Source organism: Triticum urartu, chromosome 1 (assembly GCF_003073215.2).
Source record: "Triticum urartu cultivar G1812 chromosome 1, Tu2.1, whole genome shotgun sequence".
NCBI classification, from domain to species: domain Eukaryota; kingdom Viridiplantae; phylum Streptophyta; class Magnoliopsida; order Poales; family Poaceae; genus Triticum; species Triticum urartu.
In genome coordinates this window covers 8,415,888-8,436,667 of record NC_053022.1, presented here as the reverse complement: position 1 = coordinate 8,436,667, position 20,780 = coordinate 8,415,888, and the positions used below count along the sequence as shown (strand labels likewise).

Here is a 20,780-nt window from a genome sequence, read left to right as displayed (position 1 = left end):
AGCACAATCTATCTATTACCTAATATTAAAAGATAGAAGATCTCATAGTTCTCCATCAGTCACCTCTTCATAACCGTTGGTTTTGTGTTAACCTTATAGATTGACGGCCGAGATTTAAAAATAGATTTGCATAGGAAAAAAAAAGATCTGCATTGACGATCCATCGTAGGTATCCATCCATCCAACTTTCTTTGTTCTGCCCACATCACGCTTGGTAAAAAAAGAAAAAAAATCAGAAACCCATCGATGCACGATTGAGTAAGCCGGGATAAAAAACAGCTCAATAAAATATGGCCAGCCACGCGCGATCTTAGGAGAAAAATTGTTTGCCACATGATCTATCTCCTAGCTACGCCGATCCACAACGGCGATCATGCCAAGATGTTCGCCAGGATCCGCAACTCCGTCGACCACTCGGGTGACATGCCACAGCGACACAACAGGGCAGCAGCGAGTGACATGGCCGGCTTGCCGGGCCGCGCGCTCTCCGGCTCCAGGTGCGCGCGGCACACCAGACATGACGCACATCCAAGTAGTAATGCAACTGCCCTCGAAGAAGTGATGCCGGCATTACGCGCACCGCGTTGAGGTTCTGCAGCCACACACTCCACCGAGGTCGCCCTCGTCTTGCAGCCGCTCTTCCTCTTACAACTGGTGCTCCTGCAGCCAGTGGCGGAGACAGGGGGGACCAGCAGGGGCCTGGCCTCCCCTAACAGCAGAGATATAGTGCTAATTTGCTGATGAATAGTGCTAAAATTAGTGATTAATTTCTGTCAAATGCATGTTTTTTATTGGCTTGGCTCTTCCCAAGCAGTTTTAACATCATTCGGCTCGGTTGATATAATTTTCCTGGCTCCGCCATTGCCTCCAACTGCCCCAGCTACCCTGGGGCTGGGGCGACGATGTCGGTGCCTCGCGTGCTCTGTAGGTGAAGGTGGGGAGCGCGGGGATGTCCTTGATGCTCGGCCCGAGGTGGGTTGCGAGAGGCGGGTCGTCGCCGGTGCGGTGGAGCTTGTGCCACTCAGACAAGAGCGGCCGGCCATAGCGGACGGCCACGTACAATACGACACTGACAAGGACAATGATGATGATGTACAACAGCATCAGGAAGGAGAACAACATGCTCGTCCTTAGGAGACATGCGCCGACGCGTCCGACACTCCGACGCAATGGTGGTGTATGCGCCGGTCAACGTGCAGTCCATGCACGTCGTCATGGGCGGTGGCGACTCGGCCTACATCTCCCTCCTGCCCTATCGGTTCGCCATTCTCCCGAGCGTCCACAACGCACACTCGCCGGTGGCCGCCACTCTAGAAGTCGAGTCTAGACCGTTCGCCCCAGGGATCGTAGCTCAGCGCTTATGGAGCCCTGCTCCAGTGCTCCCCCCTAACCTAATTTCAAAGGAGTATTTTTGTCCCTGCGGATTTATTTTTTTTCTGGCCCGCCGCAGCCTAGATCTAAGCCCTGTCTAGTCCTGTATAACCCAGAATGTATACGTACAGTATCCTGGTTCAAAAAAAAACATCACACGACCCCACGTCCACGTAAGACCTGCCGAATCCAATCATTCACGTGAGCAGCTCCATCAATCTTGCGAGCATTGACGCAGCTCCATAAGTCATGAAGTAGATCTCCAGCGGCGGCTATCTCGTCGCCGGCGATCTCGTCGGACAGCGGGCGCGACAACGTCGTGAATCTCCAGCGAGCGCGCACAGGTACCGCATCCCGCGTCCCCCCTCTAGTCTCGCTCGCGGCAACATCGAACGAACTGCCGCTGCCAGTGGTAGTGGTTAACCTAGCGGGGTGGGTAACCTAGCTACCCGGCGGCGCATGTGATCGTGGATCTTGTTCCGGTAGTGCTGCTCCTCGTGATCTGGGTTCACGTAGCGTCGGTTGCCGTCGGCTGTGCGCACCACCGGTATCGTTATTTGATGTGGCGGCTAACCTAGGTATCCGACGGCAGAGGTAATCACAGATCAAGCTAGGTTTTGAGATCATGCAGTTCCTCGCGATTGAAAGTGATCACGACGGGTGCCGTGGCCATCTTCCTTACTAAGTTGGGTAGATCTGAACGGCCTCGGTTGCGGTTGTTTACATAACATCCGTGATCGTGTGCTATGTGTTTTATATTTCATCATTGATCATGTTTGCACATGTGATGATACATAATATTGGTTGTAGGAAATGGCGGACGAGGAGTTAACTGATATCATCGTAGACATGGAGTTTGAAGAACTGATGAAAGACTGGATAGAAGATTGGTCAGATGATGAAAATTCAGATCGTGAAGATCGGTCAGAGAATGGGAACGAATGGGACGATCTTAATGTGAGTGGCATTGTCATGTTGTAATTTTTTGGTGGCATCCGACAACATTAAATCTTTGTGTTGAAAATTTATAGATCGATGAGCTTGATGATGATCAGGAAAACAACCCAGAGCTCTCGAATGACGATTACATTAGTCAGGTACGTAAGTGAAAATTTTTGTTGGCATGCAAATTGAATTTCTTCTGGAATACTATATGATAAGTAATTATGTATTTGTGTTGTATTTTTCAGTTCATTTTCGAATGTCATAATGCGTACGGCTATTACGGTGAATCCGATGCGGAGACAGGCCTTAACGACGAATCATTAGATGCACCTGGTTCTGGGGAGTCCGAGTCGTCGGTCATCATGAGTGAGGTATGTGTGTAATCAATGTTCTATGGAAGTAAGTAATGTTAAACCTTAGAAATATGTTTTCATGGCTGTGGTTTGATTGTGTAGGTGACACAAGATGATGGGGCAAAGAATGTCCAAGATACTGCCAGTGCAGATAATAAGAGGGATATGTTCATGCAGATAATGGAAATGACCTTTACGTCTCACGATGCTGCGTATAATTTCTACAACAGCTATGCTAGAGATAATGGTTTCAGCATTAGAAAGAATAAGGTCAGGTATAGCAAAACAGAGTCACATCATATGCGTTATAGGCGGTTTGTTTGTTCAAGACAAGGGAAACGTGACAGCAAGTTGCTAACCGAGGAAGGACATAGCCGTAGGCTCAGAGCCGAGACACGCTGCTTTTGCGAAGCGCACCTGACCGTAAAGCTTGACCAAAAGCATGGGGTTTGGTATGTTGAAAGTTTTGAGGACAAGCATAGCCATATGTTGGCAGGACCGGACGAGGTACCTTTTCTTTGGTCCCACAGAAAAATCAAAGAGTACCAGAAGCATGAGATAATGTCCATGGCTCGGAGAGCTCGGGAATCCGGACATAGTTGGTCCTCAAGATAGAGGAAAGGTCGCGGCATTGTTCCTCCACCACTGCAATATGATGGGTGACCGGTGGAGAGTTAATCTCCCTTTGATCGGGTTTAAGCCCAATCCGATCATAGTTCGTAGCGACTCCCAAGGCGGCGATGCGATCCAAGAGCTCGTTTAAGGGGGCGAGCTCCATTGGATCCATCTGTTCGGCGAGTGCCGATTTGACGTGGATGCTGTTTTCGATGACCCGAGAAGTCATCGTCGGCTCGGCGGCCGAACAGGCGGTCATGATGAAACCGCCTAGCCGGAGAGTTTGGCCGACAGCCAAAGCTCCCCCAACAGTAGTACCGTCTTTAAAGACGAGACGAGACATCCTTCCTTCTGGCGACGACACAGAGGAACTCTCAATGAAAGCATCAATGTCGGTGTCAAAACCGGCAGATCTCGGGTAGGGGGTCCCGAACTATGCGTCTAAGGCGGATGGTAACAGGAGGCAGGGAACACGATGGTTTACCCAGGTTCGGGCCCTCTTGATGGAGGTAAAGCCCTACGTCCTTCTTGATTAATATTGATGATATGGGTAGTACAAGAGCAGATCTACCATGAGATCAGAGAGGCTAAACCCTAGAAGCTAGCCTATGGTATGATTGTATGTTGTCCTACGGACTAAAACCCTCCGGTTTATATAGACACTGGAGGGGGCTAGGGTTACACAAGGTCGGTTACAAAGGAGGAGATGTACAAATCCGTATTGCCTAGCTTGCCTTCCACGCCAAGTAGAGTCCCATCCGGACACGAGACGAAGTCTTCAATCTTGTATCTTCATAGTCCAACAGTCCGGCCAAAGTATATAATCCGGCTGTCCGGAGCCCCTAATCCAGGACTCCCTCAGGCCCCCTGTTGCTCCACCGATGTACTCCTTCCTTGTAACACCCCGGATGTAACTTTCTCAATTTGTACTCCAACTCTTGCCGTTTCCGGCGTTAAGTTATTTTATTTTCTGGGGTTCGGGTCTTTGTCTCCATGTGTTGTTGTCGTTGTCTTGCATCTCATATCATGTCATCATGTGCATTGCATTTGCATACGTGTTTGTCTCATGCATTCGAGCATTTTCCCCGCAGTCCGTTTTGCATTCCGGCGCTTCTTTGGACTTCGTTTGATACTCCAACGGTTAACCGAGGGACCGAAGGCCTCGTGTGTGTTGCAGCCCAACACCCCTCCAATTTGGCCCAAAACCCACCAAACTCTGCTCCATGTCCTAGAGCGTTCGATCACGATCGCGTGGCCGAAAACCGCACCTCATTTGGACTCTCCTAGCTCCCTCTATGCCTATTATAGCACCCTCCTCCGAAATCTCGGGTTCATTCGTCCCTAACCCTAGATCCACCCGCCGCGCGCGCGGACAAGTGTCCGGCCGCCGGACACGTCCGATCCCGCCGCCTGCCACATGCGTGCTTGCTTCGCGTCCGTGCACCCCCATCTTCGCCACCGGCCGTCGTTAGGTGACTCGGTTTTTGCTTTTGGTAGTGGGTGTGTTGTATTTTTTTGTGCGTCTCACACAAAAAAAGAGAAATAAATAAAAATCGATAAATTGTCGGGGGTTGTTTCGGGTTTAATCTTTTTGGCTCTGGTGGTGTTGTAGAGTTTGTGGGGCCGCGCAGGAGGCCCAGAGGGACCCCCCGAGACGTTGACTCCGCCTCTGCCGCGCGGACTTCGTCCACGGCTGCCGCGCCAGGCTTGGTTTGTGAGACGCTAGGACTCCCTCGCCACCACTCGTCTGCTCCCGCCCGTCGCCTGCTCACCCGGCGCTCGTGTGCCTTCTCCGGCTGCCGGCCGTCGCCCCGGCCGCCGTGCCGCGCCGCCTCGCCGCGACCGCCGCCTCTCCGCCGTCTCTCCTCCGGCTGGCCTCACCTCTCCTTCCGTCCTCGCCGGAGCAAACCGACATCGCCGGAGCCACCTCGGGAGGCGTGCGATCCAGATCGATCGGTGTGAACAGTAAACCCTAGTGATTGTCTAAGTCCCGAAATTCAGATCCAAGTGCCATGTTACGCGCTCCGTAACTTTGCATCCGTAGCTCCGATTCATGCATATAGCATATCAAAATGTTCATATCAGAGAGTACATCATTTCATTCCATTGCATCATTTTCATTTGAGTTCATCTTGATGCCCGAAATGCTGTTAGAAGAGGGCTACTTGAGTTAATTGTCAGATCTGCTACTCCGTTTAGCACTTTTGTCATTTTTGCCATGATATTGTGTGCATGATATGCCCGTGAGTTCTACATATGTTTTGTTAAGGGTTTTGTCATCTTTCCAGAGGTGCAACCCATGTATTTTTGTGATGTGTGAGGTGACTAGTGCAAGCTTGCAAAGTGGTGCACTTGCTAATTCTGTTTTCAGGGACTTAGTAATTTCACTAAGTCCTGGAGCTGTTTATCTCATGATGCCATATGTTCATGTTGTTTCCTAGTGATCCGTGCCTCTTTTGAGGATGATCAGTAAGGAGTTTTGTTAATTGTAGTGCTCTATCCATCCATGTCTTTGTTTGCAATTATGGAGCACCCTAGCTTGAGTCAATCGAGCTCTACTTTTGCTACTTTGTGAATCTGGGCAGATTGTCAACTTGTTTGCAATTTTGCCGTGATGTTGTAGTTGATCCGTGCATGCTATGCTATTGTTCTTGCCATGTCTAGCTTGCATTTTGTGCCTTCTGATGGGTATGCTTGTCTTGCCATGACTTGCACCGTAGTGAGTGCATCGAGCTCGTAAACATGCCTACTTGAGTTATATTTCAGCATGTGTCAGTTTTCACTAAGTTCTGAAACTGATTATGTTTTTGCTATGTTCACATGCTTGCAATTGTATTTTCTGATCCCTTTTGGCTCAAGGTCACTAAGGGACTTTTGTTAAGCTCTTTGAGTAGCTCCATGCCATGCTTTATTTGCCATGTTCAGGTCCTGTAGCATGTATTTTTGTGCTCCGAAGCTACTACCTGATCTGAAATTCCAGACAAGTGTTGATTTCACAAAGTCTGAGATCTGTTTGCCATATGCATTTTTGCCATGCTTGTTTGAACCTGTTAATGGATGAATTGGCCGTAGCTCAGTGCTAGACTTTTGTTAAGCATCTTGTGTGCATCCCTGCCATGTATTTTGTTGTCATGTTTGGGTGCTGTAGCATGTTTTCATTGCATTTAGATGCCTACTTGCTGTAAATCGCAGACCGGTGTCATTTTGAATCGCTTGCCATTTCCAAACCGTAACTCCGATTCCGGCGTTCTTTATATCGTTTTCAAGCGATTTCATCTCTATTTCCAGTGGCACCCTTGGAATTCCAAGTTGAGGCCAGGTTCATGCATTTCCTGTCATATCTTGCATTTTGCATCCCGCATCGCATCCCGCATAGCATATCATCATTTCATCATATTGCTTGGTCTTGCACGTGGTTGATTGTATCCTTGTTGCTTGTTTGTCTTGTTGGGTAGAGCCGGGAGACGAGTTCGCTACCGAGGAGCCCGTTGAGTTTGCTTGTGAGGATCCAGTCAACTCTGACAACTGTGCAGGCAAGATGATCATACCCTCGAAATCACTACTATCTTTGCTATGCTAGTTTGCTCGCTCTTTTGCTATGCCAATGCTACGATGCCTACCACTTGCTTTCAGCCTCCCAAATTGCCATTCAAACCTCTAACCCACCATGTCCTAGCAAACCGTTGATTGGCTATGTTACCGCTTTGCTCAGCCCCTCTTATAGCGTTGCTAGTTGCAGGTGAAGATTGGAGGCCGTTCCTTGTTGGAACATTTATTTACTTGTTGGGATATCATTATACTGCTATGTTATCTTAATGCATCTATATACTTGGTAAAGGGTGGAAGGCTCGGCCTCTCGCCTAGTGTTTTGTTCCACTCTTGCCGCCCTAGTTTCCGTCATATCGGTGTTATGTTCCCGGATTTTGCGTTCCTTACGCGGTTGGGTTATAATGGGAACCCCTTGATAGTTCGCCTTGATTAAAGCTTTTCCAGCAATGCCCAACCTTGGTTTTACCATTTGCCACCTAGCCTTTTCTTTCCCTTGGGTTCTGCAGACTCAAGGGTCATCTTTATTTTAACCCCCCCGGGCCAGTGCTCCTCTGAGTGTTGGTCCAACCTGTCAGCGATGCCGGTGGCCACCAGGGGCAACTCTGGGCTGGCCTACCACGTCGCTCATCTGAGTGTGCCCTGAGAAAGAGATATGTGCAGCTCCTATCGGGATTTGTCGGCACATTCGGGCGGTGTTGCTGGTCTTGTTTTAACCTGTCGAAGTGTCTTGAGTAACCGAGATACCGAGTCTGATCGGAACGTCTTGGGAGGAGGTCTATTCCTTCGTTGACCGTGAGAGCTTGTCATGGGCTAAGTTGGGACTCCCCTGCAGGGATTTGAACTTTCGAAAGCCGTGCCCGCGGTTATGGGCAGATGGGAATTTGTTAATGTCCGGTTGTAGATAACTTGAACTTAACTTAATTAAAATGAATCAACTGAGTGTGAGTTACCGTGATGGTCTCTTCTCGGCGGAGTCCGGGAAGTGGACACGGTGTTGGAGTAATGCTTGCGCAGGTTGCCCTCTAGTTTCTCGCTCGCGCTTTGCCTCCTCTTCTCGCTCTCTTTTGCGAACAGGATAGCCACATATGCTAGTCGCTTGCTGCAGCTCCACATATTTACCTTGCCTTACCTATAAGCTTAAATAGTCTTGTAATGTTATTTTTGTACTTGATTGACGTGGCGAGTGTAAGCCAACTATGTTATCTCCCCTTTATTATTTATATTACATGGGATGTTGTGAAGATTGCCTAACTTGCGATATATGCCTTCAATGCGATTATGTCTCTAAGTCGTGCCTCGACACGTGGGAGCTATAGTCGCATCGAGGGTGTTACAAGTTGGTAATCAGAGCCTTCCCCGACCTTAGGAGCCCCATTGCTTGATCGTTTTTAGCGGCCGAGTTGTGTCTAGAAAAATGTTTTGAGTCATTAGGAATTATATATCGGAGAGATAAGGAATTTTTTTACTTCCCAGTCTCCTCATCGCTCTGGTAAGGCATCCTGACGTAGAGTTTTGACTCTTCTCTTCTCAAATTTCACTAAATTTTTTTTAGGATCACGCGGGTATCTTGGAATCGTTCCGATGGTTTTATGATGAGAACATTGTCTTGGTGCCTCCTGTCAGGGGTTTAGTGGAAGTGTCCCGGGCAGTTGAGCTCTGAGGTGTTGTCATCATAATTTTATCGTTGCAGTTCTGGAATACCCGAGTCTAGTACGCTGACATCGAAAATCTCTTTTATGCAGTTCGTTGGTGAGATAACCTTGACGCCACCCAGTACTGGGGCGGGAGTTCGGGAGTATCGCCATAACTTGTATAACGGATGCTTTTTGAAGGTTGAGGTAGATGGTTTCCGAAGGTTTCTTGGTTATGTGTTGAAGGATGGATACAGCTGGATGTAGGATTTGCTAGTTTGGGTGAGATATTATGCTTCCCCTGTATCCCCAACACCTGATTGCATAACCGGAAAGGTTCGGGAGTTTCATAGGTGGGAATTCTAGTAGCTCTAGTTCTTCTTCCACGGATATTGGTTTGAGATTGGGATTTCTTACCGATTATTCATTCTTGATCCGTACCTTGTTGATTTATTTCTCTACCTTAATTCTACGTGGCTTCTCAATTTATGGATATGTGACCATTTCAAGAGGAATGCATTCGTTCATTTTGTTCGGATGTGAAGACTATATGTTGCAATTTTCATTCTGTTGGATTCAGCTTCAATATTTGTCTATCAATGTGCTAATGGTGGTCAACCTCTTCAGGATGGCTCCTCCAACGCGCACGACTCCGAATCCTGATCCGCCACCACCTCCACCTCCTCTGGAGGCATGGCAAGCTGTGATGGCCGCAACCAATGCAAACACACAGTTGATCATGCAAATTCTTCAAGAGCGCAATCAAGGCAGTCAAGGGAATCAAGGCAACAATCAAAATCACTTTGCTACACTCAACCAGTTCCTTGCTAACGGGCCAAAGACTTTCAGCAATTGTGTTGAGGCAACCGATGCTGATGATTGGCTAGTGGATCTGTGCAAGCATTTCGAGTGCAGTAACGTCAGGCCTGAGGACTTTGTTAAGTTCGCTTCCTTCCAACTCAAAGATCAAGCTGCAGAATGGTTCCAGCAGTACAAGGACTCAAGAGGTGGACGTGTTATCACTTGGGATGATTTCCGTCGAGATTTCCGAGCTCATCATATTCCTCAGAGCGTGGTTGAAAGCAAGCGTGAGGAATTCCGCAATCTAAAGCAAGGCTCTTTGTCTGTCTATGACTACAACAAGTTGTTCCAGAAGCTCGCCCGTTTTGCCAAGCAGGACGTCCCTGATGAGAAGGGCATGATATACCAGTTCAGGGGTGGTCTCAGAGAAGAAATTCAGCTCGCTCTTGTTCTCTTTGAGCCCTTGAGATACGATGAGTTCTACAACATGTCATTGAAGCAAGAGGCTGCTCAGTTGAGGTGTGATGCTTCCAAGAAGCGAGTCAGAGATGTTACTTCTTCTTCCTCTACTCAAGTGGCCAAGCAGCAGAAGTATTGGCTTCCTCCTCCTCCGTTCCGTCAGCCGTATCAGCAGAAGAGCAAAGGTGGCAGTGGTTCTTCCCACCCACCCAACCCTGGTTTTCAGAACAAGACTTCGTCTCAAGCTCCAAGATCGAGTGCTCCGTATCACCGTCCGCTTTCAGAGGTCACGTGCAACAAGTGCCAACAGAAGGGTCACTATGCCAACAAGTGTTTCAACCAGAGGCGTCTTCCTCCTCCTCCTCCTGTCAGATCGGCAAGTACAGCTGTGGTCAAGCATAACCCCAAGTCCGCCAAGGTCAACTTGCTGAATGCAGCTCAGGCAGAGGAATCACCAGATGTGATCATGGGTAACCTTCCTGTTAATGACATTCCCGCAAGAGTTCTTTTTGACACTGGTGCATCTTTATCATTTTTATCGAAGCCTTTTGCATCCATGCATGATGTGCATACTATTGATTTGCCTAAGCCGACAGTGGTTTCTTCTCCGGGTTTGTTCATGAACACCAAAATGATGGCTCCGGATGTTACTATCACGTTGGGCGATTACAAGTTTCTTTCTTCTCCTATGGTGCTTGGTAACTCAGATATTGATCTTATTCTCGGAATGGATTGGCTTACTAAGCACAAGGCTCAGCTTGATTGTGCAGCCAGGCAGATTCAATTGACTCATTCGTCTGAGGATGTAATTGTCTTTGCCGCTCGTGATGATACCATTCGTCTGTTTTCTCTCAATGAGAAGGGTGAATTGGATGCCATCTCTCAAGTTCCAGTCGTTTGCGAATATCAAGACATCTTTCCAGAAGAGCTCCCAGGAATGCCTCCGCACCGGCCAGTTGAATTCGTTATTGATCTTGAGCCTGGCACGGAACCTGTGTGCAAACGTCCTTACAAGCTCGGACCTGAAGAGTTGAAGGAGCTGAAGAAGCAACTCGATATTCAAGAGAAAATGGGTCTCATCCGGCCTAGTTCTTCTCCGTGGGGTTGTGGTGTTCTTTTTTGAAGAAGAAGGATGGAACGGACCGACATTGTGTTGATTACCGTCCAATGAACAAGAAGACCATCAAGAACAAATACCCACTTCCCAACATCAATGAGCTGTTCGAACAACTCAAAGGTGCCCAAGTATTCTCCAAGCTTGATCTCCGTATGGGTTATCATCAGATTCGAATCCGTGAGCAAGATATTCCCAAGACGGCCTTCAGAACAAGCTTGGGTTCATATGAATACACTGTCATGTCTTTTGGCCTCGTCAACGCTCCTCCGACGTTCCCTCGCATGATTAACTTCATCTTCAACGCCTACACCAATGACTTCGTTTTGGTCTATCTCGATGACATTCTGGTTTTCTCAAAGAACAAGGAAGATCATGCCAAGCACTTGCGTTTGGTTCTCGATAAGCTCAGGGAACATCAGTTCTACGCCAAGTTCTCCAAGTGTGAATTTTGGCTCGATGAGGTTCTTTATCTTGGTCATATCATCTCTGCCAAGGGCATTGCCGTGAATCCTGAGAAGGTGTCTGCAATTCTGAATTGGGAACCTCCTCAGAATGTGAAGCAACTCCGTAGCTTCCTCGGTCTCGCAAGCTATTGCCAAAGATTCGTTGAAATTTTTTCCAAGATCGCGAAGCCTCTCTCTAATCTTCTCCAGAAGCACGTCAAGTACGTTTGGTCTCCGGAGTGTGACATTGCTTTCAACACTTTGAAAGAGAAATTGATCACTGCTCCAGTTCTCACTCCGCCTGATGAATCCAAGCCGTACGAGGTCTTTTGTGATGCCTCTCTCCAAGGTCTTGGCGTAGTTTTGATGCAAGAGAAGAAAGTTGTTGCTTATACATCTCGCCAGTTGAAGCCTAATGAGAAGAACTACCCCACTCATGATCTCGAGTTGGCGGCAGTTGTGCATGCTCTTTTGACTTGGAGACATCTTCTATTGGGAAGAAAAGTGGACATTTTCATTGATCACAAGAGTCTCAAGTACATCTTCACTCAGCCTAATCTCAATCTCAGGCAAACTCGATGGGTTTAAATGATTCAAGAGTATAATCTGAGTATCGAGTATACTCCAGGCAAGGCCAATGTGATTGCTGACGCTTTGAGCAGGAAAGCTTATTGTAACAGTCTGATTCTCAAGCCTTATCAACCCAAGCTTTGTGAAGCTTTCCGCAAACTTAATCTGCAAGTTGTTCCTCAAGGTTTCCTCGCCAACCTTCAAGTCTCTCCTACCTTGGAAGACCTGATTCGCCAAGCCCAGCTTCTTGATGCTATGGTGAAAAAGGTGAAGATTGGGATTGCCAAGAGCCAGTCCAAGTACAAGTGCTACCGCCTTGATGACAAGGACACTCTCTTCTTCGAGGATCGTATTGTTGTACCCAAAGGTGACCTTCGTAAAGTGATCATGAACGAGGCTCACAATTCTCTCCTCTCCATCCACCCTGGGAGCACGAAGATGTATCAGGACCTCAAGCAAGCATATTGGTGGACTCGAATGAAGCGCGGGATTGCTCAATTCGTGAATGAATGTGATGTCTGTAGAAGAGTGAAGGCAGAACACCAAAGGCCAGCTGGTCTCCTCCAACCTCTTGCCATTCTAGAATGGAAGTTTGACCACATTGAAATGGACTTCGTAACTGGGTTTCCAAAGTCCAAGCGTGGCAATGATGCTATATTCGTTGTCATCGACAAACTCACCAAAGTGGCTCACTTTCTGCCTATCAAAGAGTCGATCACTGCAGCTCAATTGGCGGAACTTTATACCTCTTGTATTGTCTATCTGCACGGTATTCCTCAAGTGATCTCTTCAGACCGTGGCAGCATTTTTACCTCGCAGTTTTGGGATTCTTTTTAGAAGGCCATGGGCACGAATATCCGCTTCAGCACAGCTTTCCATCCTCAAACAAGCGGTCAAGTCGAGCGTGTCAACCAGATTCTTGAAGATATGCTCAGGGCTTGTGTGATCTCCTTCAGCATGAAGTGGGAGGAGTATCTTCCTTATGCTGAATTCTCCTACAACAACAGTTTTCAAGCAAGTCGGGCAAGGCCCCATTTGAAATTCTGTATGGCAGGAAGTGTCGTACCCCTCTCAACTGGTCTGAAACCGGTGAACGCCAGCTTTTGGGTAATGACTTAATCACAGAGGCAGAAGAAATGTGCAAAGTCATTCGTGATAACCTCAAAGCAGCCCAATCCCACCAGAAGAGCTACTATGATAGTAAGCACCGTGATTTGGCTTTCGAGATCGGAGATCATGTTTACCTCCGTGTCTCTCCTATGAAAGGTACTCATTGCTTTGGTATCAAAGGGAAGCTTGCCCCTAGATACGTGGGACCTTTCAAGATTGTCAGCAAGAGAGGCGACCTCGCCTATCAACTCGAGCTTCCTTCAAACTTTGCAAATGTTCATGACGTGTTCCATGTATCTCAGCTTCAAAAGTGCTTCAAGACTCCTGACCATACCCACAACTTCGAGGACATTGAGCTCCAAGAAGATCTTTCTTACCGTGAGCACCCAGTTGCTATCCTTGAAGAGACTGAACGTAAGACTCGCAACAAGTTAATCAAATTTCTCAAAATCAAGTGGTCACACCATTCCTACTATGAAGCTACCTGGGAACGCGAGGATCACCTCCGTTCTGAGTACCCGGCGTTCTTTCAGTCCTAGATCTCGGGACGAGATCCTTTCGTAGTGGTGGAGTGTTGTAACACCCCGGATGTAACTTTCCCAATTTGTACTCCAACTCTTGTCGTTTCCGGCGTTAAGTTATTTTATTTTCTCGGGTTCAGGTCTTTGTCTCCATGTGTTGTTGTCATTGTCTTGCATCTCATATCATGCCATCATGTGGATTGCATTTTCATACGTGTTCGTCTCATGCATTCGAGCATTTTCCCCGCTGTCCGTTTTGCATTCCGGCGCTTCGTTCTCCTCCGGTGGCCATTTCTAGCTTTCTTTCGTGTGTGGGGATTAAACATTTCCGGTTTGGACCGAGACTTGCCAAGTGGCCTTGGTTTACTACCGGTAGACCGCCTGTCAAGTTTCGTATCATTTGGACTTTGTTTGATACTCCAACGGTTAACCGAGGGACCGAAAAGGCCTCGTGTGTGTTGCAGCCCAACACCCCTCCAATTTGGCCCAAAACTCACCTAACTCTGCTCCATGTTCTAGAGCGTTCGATCACGATCGCGTGGCCGAAAACGGCACCTCATTTGGACTCTCCTAGCTCCCTCTATGCCTATTTAAACACCCCCCTCGAAAAATCCCGGATCCCCTCCTCCTCAAACCCTAGATCCAACCCACCGCGCCGCGCCGGAAAAAACCGCACCGACGGACACGTCCGGATCCTCCCCGCCGCTCCATGTGGCACGCTGCCATTCGCCGCGCCGCCCGCCCCACTTCGCCACCGCCGCCGGCCCGGGAGGCCCAGGAGGGGCCCCCGAGGCCCGTTGACCCGCGCCGCCGCCCGGAACCTTCGTCCACACTGCCGCCGCCCGCCAGACTCCCTCCGCTGCCCGTCGTTCTTCTCCGCCACCTGTCGCCCTCACCGGCGCTCGTCGCCCCGGCTGCCGTGCCGCGCCACCTCGGCCGCCGCGCCCGCGCCGCCTCGCCGCGACCGCCGCCTCTCCGCCGTTCCTCCTCCTCCGGCCAGCCTCGCCTCTCCTTCCTCCTCGCCGGAGCAAACCGACATCGCCGGAGCCACCTCGGGAGGCGTGCGATCCAGATCTGGATCGGGGTGAACAGTGAAACCCTAGGTGAAATTCATCCAAGTCCCAGAAATTTCAGGCCAAGTGCTCATGTTCACGGCTCCGTAACTTTGCATCCGTAGCTCCGATTCATGCATATAGCATATCAAAATGTTCATCTCAGAGAGTACATAATTTCATTCCAATGCATCATTTTCATTTGAGCTCATCTTGATGCCCGAAATGCTGTTAGAAGAGGGCTACTTGAGTTAATTGTCAGATCTGCTACTCCGTTTTGCACTTTTGTCATTTTTGCCATGATTATTGTGTGCATGATATGCCCGTGAGTTCTACATATGTTTTGTTAAGGGTTTTGTCATCTTTCCCGAGGTGCAACCCATGTATTTTTGTGATGTGTGAGGTGACTAGTGCAAGCTTGCAAAGTGGTGCACTTGCTAATTCTGTTTTCAGGGACTTAGTAATTTCACTAAGTCCTGGAGCTGTTTATCTCATGATGCCATATGTTCATGTTGTTTCCTAGTGATCCGTGCCTCTTTTGAGGATGATCAGTAAGGGAGTTTTGTTAATATTGTAGTGCTCTATCCATCCATGTCTTTGTTTGCAATTATGGAGCACCCTAGCTTGAGTCAATCGAGCTCTACTTTTGCTACTTCGTGAATCTGGACAGATTGTCAACTTGTTTGCAATTTTGCAGGTGATGTTGTAGTTGATCCGTGCATGCTATGCTATTGTTTTTGCCATGTCTAGATTGCATTTTGTGCCTTCTTGATGGGTGTATGCTTGTCTTTCCATGAATTGCACCGTAGTGAGTGCATCAAGCTCGTAAACATGCCTACTTGAGTTATATTTCAGCATGTGTCAGTTTTTCACTAAGTCTGAAACTAATTATGTTTTTGCTATGTTCACATGCTTTCAATTGTATTTTCTGATCCCTTTTGGCTCAAGGCCATCAAGGGACTTTTGTTAAGCTCTTTGAGTAGCTCCATGCCATGCTTTACTTTGCCATGTTCAGGTCCTGTAGCATGTAGTTTTGTTTCTCCGAAGAGGACTACCTGATCTGAAATTCCAGACAAGTGTTGATTTCACTAAGTCTGAGATCTGTTTGCCATATGCATTTTTGCCATGCTTGTTTGAACCTGTTAATGGATGAATTGGCCATAGCTCAGTGCTAGACTTTTGTTAAGCATCTTGTGTGCATCCCTGCCATGTATTTTGTTGTCATGTTTGGGTGCTGGAGCATGTTCATTCCATTACATTTAGATGGTTACTTGCTGTAAATCGCAGACCGGTGTCATTTTTGAATCGCTTGCCATTTCCAAACCGTAACTCCGATTCCGGCGTTCTTTATATCGTTTTCAAGCGATTTCATCTCATATTTCAAGTGGCACCCTTGTATTTCCAAGTTGAGGCCAGGTTCATGCATTTCCTTTCATATCTTGCATTTTGCATCCCGCATCGCATTCCGCATAGCATATCATCATTGTATCATATTGCTTGGTCTTGCACGTGGTTGATTGTATGCTTGTTGCTTGTTTGTCTTGTTTGGGTAGAGCCAGGAGACGAGTTCGCTAACGAGGAGCCCATTGAGTTTGCTTTCGAGGATCCAGTCAATTCTGACAACCGTGCAGGCAAGATGATCATACCCTCGAAATCACTACTATCTTTGCTATGCTAGTTTGCTCGCTCTTTTGCTATGCCAATGCTACGATGCCTACCACTTGCTTTCAAGCCTCCCAAATTGCCATGTCAAACCTCTAACCCACCATGTCCTAGCAAACCGTTGATTGGCTATGTTACCGCTTTGCTCAGCCCCTCTTATAGCGTTGCTAGTTGCAGGTGAAGATTGGAGGCCGTTCCTTGTTGGAACATCTTTTATTTACTTGTTGGGATATCATTATATTGCTATGTTATCTTAATGCATCTATATACTTGGTAAAGGGTGGAAGGCTCAGCCTCTCGCCTAGTGTTTTGTTCCACTCTTGCCGCCCTAGTTTCCGTCATATCGGTATTATGTTCCCGGATTTTGCGTTCCTTACGCGGTTGGGTTATAATGGGAACCCCTTGATAGTTCGCCTTGATTAAAGATTTTCCAGCAATGCCCAACCTTGGTCTTACCATTCGCCACCTAGCCTTTTCTTTCCCTTGGGTTCTGCAGACTCAAGGGTCATCTTATTTTATCCCCCCGGGCCAGTGCTCCTCTGAGTGTTGGTCCAACTGAGTGATGTCCGGGGCTACCAGGGGCGACTCTGGGCTGGCCTACCCGACATCTTGCTCATCTGAGTGTGCCCTGAGAACGAGATATGTGCAGCTCCTATCGGGATTTGTCGGCACATTCGGGTGGTGTTGCTGGTCTTGCTTTAACCTGTCGAAGTGTCTTGAGTAACCGAGATACCGAGTCTGATCGGAACGTCTTGGGAGGAGGTCTATTCCTTCGTTGACCATGAGAGCTTGTCATGGGCTAAGTTGGGACTCCCCTACAGGGATTTGAACTTTCGAAAGCCGTGCCCGCGGTTATGGGCATATGGGAATTTGTTAATGTCCGGTTGTAGATAACTTGAATCTTAACTTAATTAAAATGAATCAACTGAGTGTGTTACCGTGATGGCCTCTTCTCGGCGGAGTCCGGGAAGTGGACACGGTGTTGGATTAATGTTTGCGTAGGTTGCCCTCTAGTTTCTCGCTCGCGCTTTGCCTCCTCTTCTCGCTCTTTTTTGCGAATAAGTTAGCCACCATACTTGCTAGCCGCTTGCTGCAGCTCCACTTATACTTACCTTGCCATTACCTATAAGCTTAAATAGTCTTGATCGCGAGGGTGTGAGTCCCTATGTCTCACAGATTACTATTACACCAGATGCAGGGCCTGATGATTCCGCTCCAGGAGACGCGTATGAGCTCAAGTGGGAGTTCGACGAAGACTCTCAACGATACTATGTTTCCTTTCCCGATGATCAGTAGTGGTGCCCAGTTGGGGGTGAACGGGACCGTTGTCGCATGTTGGGTTCTCTTTTATTTTGGCGCCGTAGTCGGGCCATGAGTGTTTCGATGATGTAATGTTATTTTTGTACTTGATTGACGTGGCGAGTGTAAGCCAACTATGTTATCTCCCCTTTATTATTTATATTACATGGGATGTTGTGAAGATTGCCTAACTTGCGACTTATGCCTTCAATGCGATTATGTCTCTAAGTCGTGCCTCGACACGTGGGAGCTATAGTCGCATCAAGGGTGTTACATTCCTCCTATATATACCTATGTACCCCCAAATGATTAGATATGGAGCCAAAACCCTAATTCCACCATCGTAACTTTCTGTATCCACCGTCGGAGGGGGCATCGCTCACGGAGGGCTTCTACATCAACACCATAGCCTCTCCGATGAAGTGTGAATAGTTTACCTTAGACCTACGGGTCCATAGTTAGTACCTAGATGGCTTCTTCTCTTTTTTTTGGATATCAATAGAATGTTCTCCCCCTCTCTTGTGGAGATCTATTCGATGTAATCTTCTTTTTGCGGTGTGTTTGTTGAGACCGATGAATTGTGGGTTTATGATCAAGTCTATCTATGAATAATATTTGAATCTTCTCTGAATTCTTTTATGTATGATTGGTTATCTTTGCAAGTCTCTTCGAATTATCAGTTTGGTTTGGCCTACTAGATTGATCTTTCTTGCAATGGGAGAAGTGCTTAGCTTTGGGTTCAATCTTGCGGTGTCCTTTCCCAGTGACAGTAGGTGCAGCAAGGCACGTATTGTATTGTTGCCATCGAGGATAACAAGATGGGGTTTTCTTCATATTGCATGAGTCTATCCCTCTACATCATGTCAACTTGCTTAAGGCGTCACTCTGTTTTTAACTTAATACTCTAGATGCATGCTAGATAGCGGTCGATGAGTGGAGTAATAGTAGTAGATGCAGGCAGGAGTCGGTCTACTTGTCTCGGATGTGATGCATATATACATGATCATACCTAGATATTCTCATAACTATGCTCAATTCTGTCAATTACTCAACAGTAATTTGTTCACCCACCGTAGAATACTTATGCTCCCGAGAGAAGCCACTAGTGAAACCTATGGCCCCCGGGTCTATCTTTATCATATTAATCTCCTACCACTTAGTTATTTCCTTTGCTATTTACTTTGCCTTTATTTTACTTTGCATCTTTATCATAAAAATACCAAAAATATTATCTTTATCATATCTATCATATCTCACTCTCGTAAGTGGCCTTATAGGGATTGACAACCCCTATTTGCGTTGGTTGCGAGGATTTATTTGTTTTGTGCAGGTACGAGGGACTCGCGTGCAGCCTCCTACTGGATTGATACCTTGGTTCTCAAAAACTGAGGGAAATACTTACGCTACTTTGCTGCATCATCCCTTCCTCTTCGGGGAAAACCAACGCAGTGCTCAAGAGGTAGCAAGAAGGATTTCTGGCGCCGTTGCCGGGGAGGTCTATGCAAAAGTCGACATACCAAGTACCCATCACATACCCTTATCTCCCGCATTACATTATTTTCCATTTGCCTCTCGTTTTCCTCTCCCCCATTTCACCCTTGCCGTTTTATTCGCCCTCTCTCTCTATCCTCCCTCTCTTTTTCTATTTGCCTCTTTTTGCCCGCTTGCTTTTTGTTTGCTTGTGTGTTAGTTTGTTTGCTTGTCATTATGGCTAGTCCCTTACCTTCTCCGTTGTCTCCCGAGAATGAAATTCTAAATTTTAAGCAAAGGGAGGGAGAAAATCTAAAAGATGCTTGGTATAGAATTTGCAATGCTCAAAATAGATCTACTAGGAAGCAATCTAATTCCGTTCTTCTTCGCAATTTTTATGTAGGCATTACTCCTTGGCACCGTTATGTTCTTGATACTATTAACGAAGGGAACTTTTTGGGTAGCCATACTTTTGATTCTTATAATGCTATGTTAGATTTATTTGGCTCACCCCCTCTCTTGGTTAATGGAACTATATTAACTTTGGAGCATGTAATGCAAAGGCTTGAAATTATTGAAAATAAGGTTGCTACCGTAGAATTAATTGAAAATTTGGATAAAAAGATCCACAGCCGAATCTCTCAATATGGATCTAAAGTAGGAGTTACTTTGAAAGATATTAAAGAAATGGAACCCATAGTTAATGAGAAAATAAATCATGATTCCACTAGGATCGATAAACTTGAAGATATTATTACCAACCTGGGAACCGCTTTTTCTTCTGTAAAGAATACTCCAAGTCCTCCCACTAAAATTACCAAGCTTATGTATGTTCCTAAAAATAAGGGTGAATCCTCTAGTAAGGAAAATGCGGATCTTAAATCTATAAGTATTCATCCCAATCTTTTTACTATCAGTAAGGAACCATTTGTTACAAATGAGTTTTTTGACCTTGTGCCTAAAAGTTTGATAATTTATAAAAAGAAAGAAATTCCTAAAGATGGTAGATGCCTCATTGAATAATTACCTACCAAACATGGCAATACTTAGCTCTATCCTTGCTTGTTATGCCTAGCTAGGGGCGTTAAACGATAGCGCTTGTTGGGAGGCAACCCAATTTTATTTTTATTCCTTGCTTTTTGATCCTGTTTAGTAATAAATAATTATCTAGCCTGTGTTTTTATTGTGTATTTTGTGTTTAAATTAGTGTTTGTGCCAAGTAGAACCGTTGGGAAGACTTGGCAAAAGTCTTGTTGAATTTGCTGTAAAAAACAGAAACTTTAGCGCTCACAAGAACTGCTGTTATTTTTATTTGGAAAGTGATATTTAGTTAATTCTTTTTGCAGATGATTAATATATAAATTCCTCACGTCCAGAAATTTATTTTAGAATTTTTGGGGTTCCAGATCTTGCGCTAGCTACAGATTACTACAGACTGTTCTGTTTTTGACAGATTCTGTTTTTCGTGTGTTGTTTGCTTATTTTGATGAATCTATGGCTAGTAAAATAGTTTATAAACCATAGAGAAGTTGGAATACAGTAGGTATAACACAAATATAAATAAAGAATGAGTTCATTACAGTACTTTGAAGTGGTCTTTTATTTTCTTTCGCTAACGGAGCTCACGAGATTCTCTACTTTAAGTTTTGTGTTGTGAAGTTTTCAAGTTTTGGGTAAAGATTTGATGGATTATGGAACAAGGAGTGGCAAGAGCCTAAGATTGGGGATGCCCATGGCACCCCCAAGATAATCTAAGGACACCTAAAATCCAAAGCTTGGGGATGCCACGGAAGGCATCCCCTCTTTCGTCTA

At 46.6% G+C, this 20,780-nt stretch overlaps 2 pseudogenes; one reads left to right on the top strand and one right to left on the bottom strand.

Annotated features, from left to right (window-relative positions):
• Positions 1 to 338: 338 nt before the first annotated feature.
• On the bottom strand, positions 339 to 1,122 carry LOC125532502 (annotated as a pseudogene).
• A 1,062-nt stretch (positions 1,123 to 2,184) lies between these two features.
• Positions 2,185 to 19,780, top strand: LOC125531792 (annotated as a pseudogene).
• The last annotated feature ends 1,000 nt before the right edge of the window (positions 19,781 to 20,780 follow it).